The sequence below is a fragment of the Puma concolor genome, chromosome D3 (genome assembly GCF_028749965.1).
Source record: "Puma concolor isolate L17-30 chromosome D3, mPumCon1.1.hap2, whole genome shotgun sequence".
Classification (NCBI taxonomy): domain Eukaryota; kingdom Metazoa; phylum Chordata; class Mammalia; order Carnivora; family Felidae; genus Puma; species Puma concolor.
Window position 1 is genome coordinate 85,817,331 of NC_141678.1, and position 13,361 is coordinate 85,830,691.

A 13,361-nucleotide genomic window follows, 5' to 3' on the forward strand; every position below is an offset into this window, starting at 1 on the left:
ACCAACTGTTTATATATGGGTAAGGCTTCTTACACTCAGATTTTTGACTGCATGGGGATTGGCACCCCTAACCACTGTGTTGTTCAAGAGTCAATTGTATGGGGAAATACATATGTGTTATGTAATCTGCTACATAATAATGTCAATTCAGGTATATATCAGTTGTCAAATTCATTTGGAGGAGGGAAGCTCTTCAAACAGACCATTGTTCTTAAGACTCTGAAATCTCTAAACACCATTTCCATCCACATCAGTAGAAGTTCAGAAAATTATATGATTCCATACTCTTTTTGCTAGAAACATTTTTTTAATAAACCTGTGATTATATCTCATATCCAAGGAGAAGGGTTTATGGTTTTCCAGATTTAAATTTTAGTGTCTATTAAATATTTCCTGCTATGTTTCTTTCAAATAGAAAAAAAAATTATCAAGCCTCTGACTTTATTTATTTATCTATTTATTTATTTATTTCAGTGTTTATTTACTTTTGGGAGACAGAGAGAGAGAGAGAGAGAGGGAGAGAGCGCACAAGCGGGGGGTGGGGCAGAAAGAGAGGGAGACACAGAATCCAAAGCAGGCTCTAGGCTGTGAGTGCAGAGCCCAGCATGGGGCTTGAAGTCACAAATTATTAGATCATGACCTGAGCCAAAGTCGGATGCTTGACTGACTGAGCCACCCAGGTGCTCCTCAGTCCGCTGCCTTTCGTGTTCTATTATTCTGAGGAACTTTCTGCATTTTGATACATATTCAGTTATTCAAACATTGAAGTTCAGAGAGTGGAAGAGTTAATTTCAATAAAATATGCTGTTTAAGGAGAGGAATCTTGAATCTCTTTTATGTGGGCCAGATAAAGTTTATTGGACTACAAGGCTTCTGTGTGAGTACACTGTGTATTTTAAGTCTTTGTAGGGTGGACCCCAAGAGTGCTCAGGAAATAGTAATCAAACCTTGAAGCCAGATTCCTTTGGATGGGTGTTTGGCATTTTCTTGAGGGATTTTAATAGGCATAGCTCCTGGTTATCTGTCTGATGTAACTCTCACCTACCCACAGATCACATCTATTCAGGGTTGAAGGTTTCCACTTTTCTCCTAAATGTTTCAGCATATCATGGCTCCCTGAACTATTGATAGAAAACTATAATTTTGAGTCATCTCTGCCATGCCAATTACAAATTTTCAGACCAGGGCCCATAACAGTTTAATATCCGTGGAACAAGGTTGGGGAGGGAACTGCTTCCTGATCCTTGAATTGAGAACCTCACATAGAGTGATCTAGCCTAGGAACAAAATGAAGACATTCAGTTGATAAGGAGAACTTCACGGAGATGTAAACACTGGGGAAACCATTGTAAAGAGACTAAACAGACTCAGTTCACCATACTTCTGTGAATTCACAAGTCTTTCTAATCTAAAGCAGCTCATAAATGGCCAAAGCCATCCAGGTCTTACCCAGATAGCCAAGGGAAGAGGATGAGACGGGCTGGAAAGAAAGACCTAGTGTCCTACCTCTCACATATTCTGTTTTGGTCCTGGAAGCTAAGAGCACAGGCTCCCATTAAACCATAAGTGTTGTTTACTAAGAAACACATGGTAAATTAAATAAAGGAGAAGGGAGGAATACACAACACATACTGGTTCTTTAATACATTAAAATCACATATCTGGTTAAATTGCTTTGAGAATTACCTGCGGTGAATAGGAACAGACAGGGAAGAGAAGATATTGTGATCCTAACCAAAGGAGAGGAAGGATGAAGTTCCAATCATAAGTTAGGAAACTTCGAGAAGACCTTTGAAAGAGGCAGTTAATTTATCGATTTCAATGGGGTTATAATGGTTTTTTCTAACAAAATATTAAGGATCTATCATTTTGTTGAGACTCTATCTTCTTTAAACTACTGATCACCTAGGAGCTAAGTTCTTCATAATTTGGCTTTGTCCAATGAATCCTTGTTCTCTTAAAGCAAAGTAATTTTGTAGGTGTTAAGGCATTCTGCATGTCAAGTACATCACGTACGTTACTATATAACTCTCATATCAACCTCAGCTGTTAGGAATCGGTAAAACCCTTTATAGACAAGTAAATTGAGATTTAGGGAATAAGCTATAATACCTTGCCTAAAATCAGAATATACCTAAGAGGCCTTCCCGCCAATTACTTCTGTAAGTTCATTTATTAAAAATGAAATTTACACATGATGGCAGGTGTCTACACCTTCTTCTTTGTGATATTTCCTTCATAAAAGCTAAGATTGTTTCCATCAGCCTGGAAGGACCTCTTTCAGGATTGAATTTTTGCTGGAAACAAGAATGGCGACATCTGCTGGAGGCACGTGTTTCAGCACCACACATCTGGGTCTGAGAAACTGACTCATTTGACTCAAGTTCTGCCTTTATTTCCTAGCAGAGGTTACAGGTACACATGCAAATGGAAAAATAATGGAGTCCGTGCTCTACTTATAATAAAGATTTATTATGGAAAGAGACAAGTTCTTTGAGACAAGATTTTGAAAGACCCGAAAGCTTCTAGAATTATCTTTGCAAAGAAATCCGCAGGACTCAGAAGCTGAAAAAGTCAGAGAAAGCAGTTTGCAGTGGTTGCCATAGTAGCAAAAGTAAGCCTGTCCTCCGGGAGGAACAGAGACTAGCTAGCTACCCCCCAGGGAAGGAGATTTCAGGGCTCATTAAGAGGCCCCAGGTTACAGGAGATACCAAGCTCTGAAAAGACAAACAGCTGAAGAAGTGTCTGTCTGTAAGTGTGTTTATCACCAGAGGCGGCTTCGTCAGAGGGGTACAGATCAGCCAAATCAACAGGGCACCAGCGGATGCATTATTTTGAAGTCCAAACTACATTTACTGTCGGCAGGAGGCAGTACGCTTTGAATGCCACAGGACGACAATAGGGAGAGATTACTGTCTTCACCTTGCTTAGGGAGAAATTTCACTCCATCACATATATTTAAACCACAAACAGGAATCCATAAATGCCAAGGGTTTTATGTGCGGTGACTCAAATGTCACAATTTTAAATCTATTTTAGATTTAAAGCAATACCTCCTAATTCAGTATTCTGAAAATGATCCCCTCCTTATATTCCTTTCAGACTTGTATAAATGTCAACCTTTCAAGATAGTTTTTCAGAGCAAAGATCACAATCATTTAAGTACCTTCCCTGAAAGAAACGCTCGATCATTTTAGTTAACTATTTTCTAGACATTTTTCGTCTCATTATCCGCAAGTGGGCAGGACGAAGAGTGAAAGGTATGAGTGATTACTTTAGCTCCTTTCTCCTCAACCTACCGAATTTTCTAGAATTGGGAACCGAGTGTTGATGGATGTTTCTTCTTCTGCTTTTCTTTGGCATTTGGTGTTTTAGACCACACAGTACTTCATATTGTTATGTAATCACTCTTCCCATATCTCTTGAAACAATTTATCTGAGTATTTCCTTTGTGAATGTTTATAATGTTTTCTTTACTTTTTAATAATGGTTTTTAAATTTTTTAATGCTTATTTTTGAGAGACAGAGAGAGAGAGAGAGACAAGAGTGTGAGCAGGGGAGGGGCAGAGAGAGAGGGAGACCCGGAATCCGAAGCAAGTTCCAGTCTGTGTGAGCTGTCAGCACAGAGCCTGACGTGGGGCTTGAACTCATGAACTGCAAAAGCGTGACCTGAGCGGAAGTTGGAGGCTTAACTAACTGAGCCGCCCAGGCTCCCCTTTAATAATGTTTTAAGTAGAAAAATTTTTGAAGACTGGTATTACTGAAATGTATTTCTATAACCACATATTTAAAAGGACGTTTGTTTGGGTTTATCGTTTTATGTCTGCAATTCTTTTCCTTAAAAACTAAAACCGTACTCCTTGTTTACTTGCATCCACTCTCACTGTTTTGGGCGGTGCCCTGATCCTTGTTCCTTTGTAGGCAATCTGCCGTAACTCACTGTAAGCTTTGTCATTTCTCTAGGTCTTTGATGTTTTTAAATTTCACAGTAGCATTTACAGGTATAGGGGTTTTGTTTGTTTGTTCTTTTAACGTATCCTCTTTGGCCTAAAGGGAGATCTGGTGAGCAAACTCTAGTACACACAGCCTTGGCTTTCCTAAAGGACTCACTCTGCTTACCAGGTGTCCCCATTAATCTGTGGGTTTCCATTATGTCCGGGATCCCCAACAAGAAGTCCTTTCTTAGGCAAGTGAGATGTGAGATTCAGTACAAAGTCACCAGTTAGAAACACCTAATGCTGTGAAGATTTGTGCTGCTCAGAATACTTCTAACTGAACACTTTTTCTGCAGAGATGGTCTTTTGGCAATTTTTTAATTCCATGCTCAAAACCTTGTGTTAGAGTGACATCACGTGGTAGTGTGAGGTTATGCAGGCAAGGCTTGTTAGCAAGATTATCTGTTCAATCAATAAGGTCGACTCCTCAGTGACTGGGAATACTTCTAAGTTATTTCATACAAAATACCACATTCTTTTATTTTCTCACTGTACAATAGAATTGAATCAGATGGTAATTCTCAGCATTTTAAAATACATGTTGTTGAAATAAGTATTCGGAGTAACAATTCCCCCCCGCCCCTTTTTTTTCAAAGTTTTTATTTAATTCCGGTAAGTTAACATATAGTGTCAGATTAGCTTCAGTTGTACAATTTAGTGACTCAGCATTTCCATACAACACCCGGTGCTCATCACAGCAAGTGCACTCCGGAATCCCCATCACCTGTTTCACCCATCCCCCCACCCACCTCCCCTCAGATTACCACCAGTTTGTTCTCTATAGTTAAGAGTCTGTTTCTTGGTTCACCTCTCCCTCTCCCTCTCTCCCTCTCGCCCTCTCTCTCTCTCCCTCTCTCTCTCTCCCTCTCTCCCTCTCTCCTCCTCTCCATCTCCCCTTCTCTCCCTCTCTCCCTCTCCCCCTCTCTCCCTCTCCCTCTCTCCCTCTCCCCCTCTCTCTCTCTCCCCCTCTCTCCTTCTCTCCCTCTCTCCTCTCTTCCTCTCTCCCTCTGTATCCGCCCCCCCCCTTCACCTTTGCTCATTTGTTTTGCTTCTTAAATTGCACATATGAGTGAAAGGCTGCCCTAGCAAAAACAAAACTTCCTAGTGGATGTTATTTTTGAGAATTTTAAGCTTAAGCTTATTTAAAATTTAAATCCTAATCTTATAGTTTCCCACATTTTAAAAGAACTGTGAATTTTTATTTAATCATCAAAAACAGTGATGATAAACTACAATATTGAGCCAAGTAATAGCATCTGTAAAACAATAGGATCTCTCTTCGACCTAGAATGAATTAACTGGGCTAACATTAACTAACTATGAGCTAACATAAGACCTGTATGATTTAAATTGTGTATGTTTTTAGCATTGTGATCAAAACCATTATTAATGTATGTTTTACCAGGCATATCACTTAGCTTTGTGTCCTAAGGCTAGGAGTTCAGTCTTACAGAAACTTTTCTTGATGGCATGTTGCTAGTTATATGTGCACTGTTTCCTTCTTATACTTTTATTTTGATTTAAATTTTATCTAATTGTTTATAGAATATCGAAGACCAAACTTATACAAAACATCAAGTGTTTTAGGTTTGGTTCCTAGCAGAGCCTGAGGTGGGATTCTGTTTTGGTGATTTAGTGAGGGAGGGTTGTCCAGAGAGTGCACTGGGGGACTCGGAACAGGAGAAGGGAATCCAGATCAGCACGAATGTGGTCTTAGCTGGAGACTTGGTTCAGACTGATCCCAGAGGAAAGCTCTGGAGCAATGCCGTCCAGAAGAAATATAGTAAATATGTTGCATGCCACATATTTAATTTTAAACTGTCTAGTAGCCACATTTAAAAAGGTAAAAAGAAACAGATGGTTTACAACATTTTGTTTAAACCAACACATCCAAAGTATTGTCATTTCAGCATATCAATATTAAACATTGATGAGATATCTTACATTCATTTTTCATACTAACTTGTCGAAATCCAATGCATATCTCATTTCATCCGTTCAGTAACTGCTAGTCGCACTGTGTATTCAACAGCCAGTTCTAGAGCGTCAGTTGCACGAAAGTTGACCCTATCTTGTGCCAAAGGAGTAAAATTTTGTATTCCCATTTCAGTCAGTTATTGGCTCTAACATGCCCTTAGAGAGTTCGCAAGAGTAGCCCGGAAGGTGCAGTGGCTCCCATTTGGCTGGGGGTAATTCTCAAAAGAAGGTATCATCTGTGAGTTTTGCTATCTGGGGGTGGCTGCACCTGCCATAAAGAGGACCTAGGCATCCAACAAAGTATTCACCATAGTCCCTAGCACTGCTCACATACACTTGCTTCTCACGTCAAGTTCTTTCAGTGCAGGCTATGACTCTCTAGGATTCTAGTTGTTTCCATTTTCTGGGATAACTGCAAGAGGAGAGTAGAGGGGCCAGTGACAGCCTCTGCTGCAGAGTTGACCCCAGTATTATAGCTTATACTCCAGGGGGTCAAGCCAGCTTTCGCAAACATTCATGGATGACCCAGTGAGATGCACCTTTCTTGAGTACGCATGATTGAACCAGGGATTACATTTCTTCTTCACAAGAGACCCTAATGTCACTAAATAGAATCCACCTGCAACGCAATCCAGGAAATAGCAGAAATATGGGGCTCTAAGGGGAAGTAGGAATGAAGAGCTTTCGAATATGGTGAACTGAAGAGAATTGCACGACAAACAAGACTGGGAACAGGATTGCCAGGGTTGAAATGTCTCAACTTTTCAGGAAGGCAGGTATGTTCTATTTATGGCCATCCTGAAGAAAGAGAAAGAACCCCTATCCAGAATTTAGTCAACATGTTAAGAGTGATGACACCATATACATGCAGAACAGATGGGAAAAGTTTACCACTCACATAACAAGGAGGCTCTGTAGTAGTTCCAAAAATGGCTTGAGAGAGCAGGGGAAGGAGACTGGCCAATGAGGGTAAGGCAAAGCAGCGGTTCCTACAGATGGTTTGAAGGTCCCGTTGGTGTCAAAGAATGGAGCATCTGGGGGCACCTGGGTGGCGCAGTCGGTTGAGCGTCCGACTTCAGCTCAGGTCACGATCTCGCGGTCCGTGAGTTCGAGCCCCGCGTCAGGCTCTGGGCTGACGGCTCAGAGCCTGGAGCCTGTTTCCGATTCTGTGTCTCCCTCTCTCTCTGCCCCTCCCCTGTTCATGCTCTGTCTCTCTCTGTCCCAAAAATAAATAAACGTTGAAAAAAAAATTAAAAAAAAAAAAAAAGAATGGAGCATCTGGGCCTTCTTACCTGCTTTTCCAGGTATTGGGTAGGAGGTAAAGGGGGGAGGGGAGAGATTTAAAATGGCCAGCAATGAGAGCTCAAAGCTGGAGTCAGGCTATGTATTTGTTTGCTAGAACCTGCTACAACAAATGACCATAAACAAAGGGCTTAAAATGAAAGGAATGTATTGTCTCACAGTTCAGAGACTGGAAATCTAATATTAAGATGTCTGCAGGGTTGGTTTCTTCTGGAAGCTTTGAGGGAAAATCAGTTTCATGCTTCTTTCCTAGCTTCTGGTGATGGCTGGCAGTTCTTGGCACACTCCCCAGCTGATGGATGCCTCACTCCAATCTCTGCCTCTGCCCTCACAGGGTGTCCTGCCTGCACGTCTGTCTCCTCTTGTAAGGACACCAGTCCTGTTGGATCAAAGATCCATCCTACTCTAGTATAACCTCCTCTTAACTTGAATTTCAATTACTTTTGCAAAGACTCTATTTCCTAGTAAGGTCACATTCATGGATATCAGGGATTAGAATTTAAGCTTGTTTTTTTGGACATACAATTTAACCCTCAACAGACCACTAAATTCCATATGCCACTCTTTGACAGAAGAGATTTGTGCCTGGATATCAGGTAAACATAACAGCAGAATTAACTTCTTGATGGCTAATTTCTCCTTACTGTTAAGTTTAAGCTAATTGGTCATGGACCACTGTCACAGATTGATGGGTGTTCTGGGAGGGCTGAAAGCAATAATATTCTCCATCTACTTTTCTTCCCTGAAAGCCATTGAGTTTCTCCTGAGATCTTTGGCATCACTAAGTATTGGTAATATGAACAAAATGTTGCCTACTCAACTACTTTAGGGGCTGCAGATTACTTTGCTTTCTAAATTTGCTGGGTGTTGGGACAGTGTAGTGATGATCTTTGGACTCTTTAGAAAAGAGACTGTAGGATTAAGGATACTTACAACTGGTCTGTAATAGCTCCATCGTTATTTCTAGAGATGCCTGGATGTCTGGCTTTGACTCTTGGCCAAGAGAAGGGTCGTAAAATTGATAATGTGTGCTGTTCAAATTCTGACCCTTAGGGCCAGTTTGTTTGCTTCTGATTTCCAACTAGCACAATGGTTTAGACAACCCGGTCTGACTATGTGATCAGAGGTACCTTAAAAATCTCCCTCGGAACTTCTGCTTTGAGCTGCCCAGAAGCCTACGGTCAAACACACACCTTGGTGGTTCAGTCCAGAGATCGTGTCAGTTTGCCAACAAGTACCCTGGGGAGTTAGCGCCTAGATGTCTTTCAAAGCCTCCTTGCTTTCCTGTACTCCATTGTCTTTCTCTTAACGAATCATATCCTTGTAAATAAGCGCCTTGTGTAAGCGAGCAGTGTGGAGTCATGTCTTTTCAGGTATCTGGTCTTTTGAAATCTTTGCAGAGGCTGATCGAAGACTTGAGATTGGCACAGCTTTTGAGGCCTGAAGGCGCTTTAGTGCTTTCAGGAAGTGATTCTCCAGCCTGTTTCTGCTGAAAGAACCTCAGATCTTCCCAGTGAGTAAACATCTTGTTTTAGCTGAGACTGAGCAGAAAAAAAAAAAAAAAAAAAAAAAAAAAAAAACCTGGGGAGAAACAAAATTAATTTCTTTGAAATTCTGTAAGTATGAGACATTTTTATGGAGTTTTAATTGTTTTGGATTTGAAGTGTTTGACCTTGACAACTTTTAGCATTTGCATTTAGTTCATCCTGGGAATCTTATTAATAAGAAACCGTCTTCAATATGTGGAGAAATTCTATATTGTAGGGCTTTTATTATGAGAGTACCTTTATGAAACTTATTATTGGAATATCTTGTTGATGTCATTTAGTTTCCTTGAAGGTCTTCTGATATGCTCTGTTGAATTACTTACTGAACACAATCTGCATAGGAAATAGAATGGAAAAGTAATGTTCAGTCTTGGTGGAACACTCATCTTGGAGTTAGTATCTTCTTGTGCCTGATTTCAGATCATTATAAAACAAATTCAACACTAATATCTATTGGACTGTGAAGGTTTTGTAACACACCTGAAAATGGGCATTCCTCTCATGAGAGTTGGGTTTTATGTTCGCTCCTCTTAAATTTGGACCTTTTTTAGTGATTTTGTGTGAAGAGTAGAATGCAGCAGAAGTCAAGTCCCTAAATCTTGGGTCTGGGTCAGAAAAAGCTACGGAGCTTCCATCTGGTTCTCTCGGGACACTTGTTTTGGAGCCTTGAGCAACTATGTAAGAAGTCCACCCACACTGAGATGTCCAAGATATGAAGAAGCCCAGAGCATGTGGATTGGCCATGTATAATGCTCCAGCCAAGGGCACCAGCTGAGGTCTTGTGCAATAGCTTCAACCTAGTATCAGTTATTGGACATGTTTGTGAAGACTCCTCCTCCAGATGATTGTCCACCTGTCCACCCCCAGCCATCACATTGAAGGCCCAGAGAAACTGGAGCAGAGACAGTACACTCGCACCGCATCATTCTATAAATACTGAACAATTGTTGGTGTGTACTGTGTTTCAAAGGATTAGCAACCATAAGCAGCAAGTCAACTCAGAAGTCTTAATGACGGAGCAGCAGCTGGCATTAGGTATACAACCTAAGGGTACCTAGGGGCTCAGTCCATTGAGCGTCTGACTTCAGCTCAGGTCACAATCTCACAGTCTGAGTTTGAGCCCCACGTTGGGCTCTGTGCTGACAGCTTCAAGCCTGGAGCCTGCTTCGGATTCTTTGACCCCCTCTCTCTTGGCCCCTCCCCTGCTCTCACTCTGTCTCTCTCTCTCTCTCTCTCAAAAATAAACAAACATTAAAAAAAATGATGTACAACCTATTGAAAACTGAAGCAGGAAACTCTGATTGACATTTGGTTTCCTTCCTCGAGAAGAACAGTCAAAACCTGATTGACAATGGGGTTGGCCCTGTGGGTTAAGGGCATGAAAATTTGAGCAAAGTTGGGGACAGACCTATCCTTCCCCACTTCTGAGGCAGGAGGAGAGGTGCCATCACCATTCTCGGATCTTCTATCTTTTCAGTGACTCCCTCAGAGGTGGGGAAGTAGTGATGTTCTTGTTGGAGATTTGAGAAGAAATGGGATATTTGTTGCAGCTCATATCCTCTGCTTTCCTCTTTGGAAGCCAGCCTGACCAGAGGCAGCACACATTTCCTGCTCCTTTGGCCATGGCCTGCGCTTACGGGGTCAGGAGAGCACGTAGTGTTCTGGCTTTTTCTGCGACTAGGACTAAGTCTCCAGGTCACGTAGCTTATCCCCTACTGCCCCCACTTCTGTGTGCTGTCTCCCACACACAGAAGCTGATGCTTTGTCCTCCAAAGGTCTTATTCCTGACTTAATTCTTATTTTGTTCAGAACTCAGGTAGGGGTGAGGAGTGGCACGTATTGGGCTTCCTTAAGATGCTAAGACAATTCCTCTGTGTATATCATACACTCAGTCATATTATTTATGCTGTCATGGGAGCTACTAACACAGGAAAGAGTAAACCTTTGATGTTTTTACTAACTTAGAGAAAATTAATATATATGTATTATATATATTTTTATGTATATCATATATAAATCATATCACATATAAATATATCATATATATCATATATAAATATATATCATAAATATATATATTTATGATGCGACATCTTGTCCTAATCCTTAGAAATGGAGTCCAGATGCTTGGAAACCAGTCTGTCAATATATTACTACCATACTAAGAGCTTCTTCAAAATAACTGAACTTTGTGTAATTTCTGGACCCATAGAGTTACCTTACTTTAACTATTTGTGAATATAATTCACCACTTGAAGAAGTGATGAGACATTTAGAAATTACTAAAGAGATACTTTAAGTGTTTTCCTCTGAGAATCCTATTCTATCATAAAGAAGTTTCAAAGGGCTATTGGATGATTTGTTTTGTTTTGTTTTTTCAGAAAACAATCTTATACAATGTGATATGCTTCTTTTCTAATCCAAACCATCCTGGGATTGCACAGAGGAATGACAAAGTCCCTGGTCATAAAATTGCTGAGGAACACTGATGCCTTTGGAACTAGCAATCACCCAATCTTCTTGTTCTTAAGAAAAATACAATCTTGAAACATTTACTTCTGTAGGCAGAAATTTCTTTCTGAAATTCTTTTTCTGAGTTTTTGGTTTTATACTCCAGTCTTGTGAATATTAGCCCTTAAATTAGCTGCTTATTTTTTCTCTTCAGTCCCGTAAAATCTACCATTACAATGGTAATGTAAATACCATTACAAGGTTTTCAATTTTTTTAAAAAGTCAATTATTGTTATGTTTGGTTCTGCCCTAAAGGTTAACCTTAAATAACTTATATCAGCTTTACTGAGGAATAACTGATATACTGAAAAGAAATGAACATATTTAATATGTACAATTTAATGAGTTTGGACATAGACAAATGCCCATGATATGAGCACCATGATCAAAGGAAGAGATATATATGCATATCTCTCAGTTTCCCCTGCTCCACCATGTTTTGTTGTTGTTTTTAGTGTTAAGGACACTTCACATGAGATCTGCCCTCTTATGAATTTTGGAGGGCACAATAGTACACTGTCAACTATAGGCACTATGTTGTACAGCAGATCTTTAGAGCTTATTCATCTTGCATAACTGAAACTATATCCATTGAACAGTTCCCCACTTCTCCCAGCCCCCGTCCCCTGGAAACTGCCATTCTATTCTTTGCTCCTATGAGTTTGACTATTTTAGATACCTCCTCGAAGTGGGATCATGCAGTATTTGTCCTTCTGTGACTGGTTTATGTCATTTAGCATAATGTCCTCCAGATCCATCCTTGTTGACTGAACATTTTACTTAAATTTTATGTACTTCAGTCTGAAAATTGTCCTTGAATTGTCTTGTCTTTCATAAGCTGCGCTAGCCTTTTTTCCCCCCCAAAGCACAAGCAATTCTGAAGTGCCACATTATTGATATCAGTCAAGGGCCAGCAGTCTTCAAAGGGGGTAATTTGAGCAGTTTAAAGAGAAATTGCAAAGGTTTTGTCAAGGTATAATGGACCCAACAAGAGATAATGTGTGATTCAGGAACAAACCAATCACAGTGGAGTGGCATTCCCACTCACAGTTAGACGGAGGAAAGGGAGGGGTTACACAGGACCCAAAGGAAAGTAGCTTAGTGGAGGAGACTTCATGAAAGGAACTGTGGTCATCGGTGGAAGGTCACATAGCCAACACGTGCTGACTCCGCCGCCAGGGGAAACTGGGGACATCAGTGGTTTCTGGCTTCCCAGCTTCGACTCATGCTTCTTATTGAATGAACCCAACAGGAAGCCACAGAGCAAGTGAGTTTGATGTAGACCATGAATGTCAGTTTCCTGAGACACAGAGCAGGTACAATGGAGACAGGGGAAGCGAGAGGGGGAAATGTCTAGCACAATTATCAAAGATCCCAGGAGAAATATTCACTTTTCAACTTTCCAGATTTTCATTTTATTCGGTCTTTTACTCAGCAAATAACTACTGAGTGCCTGATGATGAGATAGGGGCTGTGAATCAGGAGGAAAAAGACAGTGTATGTGTTCAGGGATTCTATGGTTTAGTGAGGGAGTTAGGATACAAAAAGGAAAATTACAATACAGGGAAATACACCTTAAAAAATAAACCTTTTTGTAAAAGCAGGTCCACCTCTACTGAGGTGCTCAGCACTGCTTTGGAGGAGTAGATGGAACATGAGGACAGGTTTTCTGGAGGATATGCCTGTGATGGAACCGGGAGGAACCGGGACTTATCTGTGTGAAGGGTGTGGAGAATCATACTCCAGGCGGTTGAGAAACATGCAGTTGCTCAGAAACCTTAAGTAGCGTGGAGCTTTACAGGAATATTTTGGCAGAGACAGCTCTCTATTTCTTTACTAACAATTTTTGTCGCTGTCATGGTGCACCGTGTGCTGGAAACGCATGCATACGCACGTACACGCACATGCCTCCCAGGTTTACTTTCAGCTAAGTGGGTCCTTGATATCAGCCGACACGGTTACAAGAGGTAGGCTCTGAAAGATTAATGAGATAAGTCATGCATTCAACAGTAACCAGAAATAACAGATT

At 40.8% G+C, this 13,361-nt stretch overlaps 1 protein-coding gene across 7 annotated transcripts in view; it reads left to right on the forward strand.

The window, feature by feature from the left end:
* CCDC102B (coiled-coil domain containing 102B) overlaps nt 1-13,361 on the forward strand; it is a 205,989-nt gene that overhangs the window by 21,861 nt on the left and 170,767 nt on the right. For 5 of the 7 annotated variants that reach the window (XM_086683199.1, XM_086683193.1, XM_086683191.1 and 2 more), the window contains exon 3: nt 8,675-8,890. The gene's annotated coding sequence lies outside the window, so the exon portion shown is untranslated. The other 2 variants (XM_086683194.1, XM_086683196.1) reach the window with 2 other exon arrangements.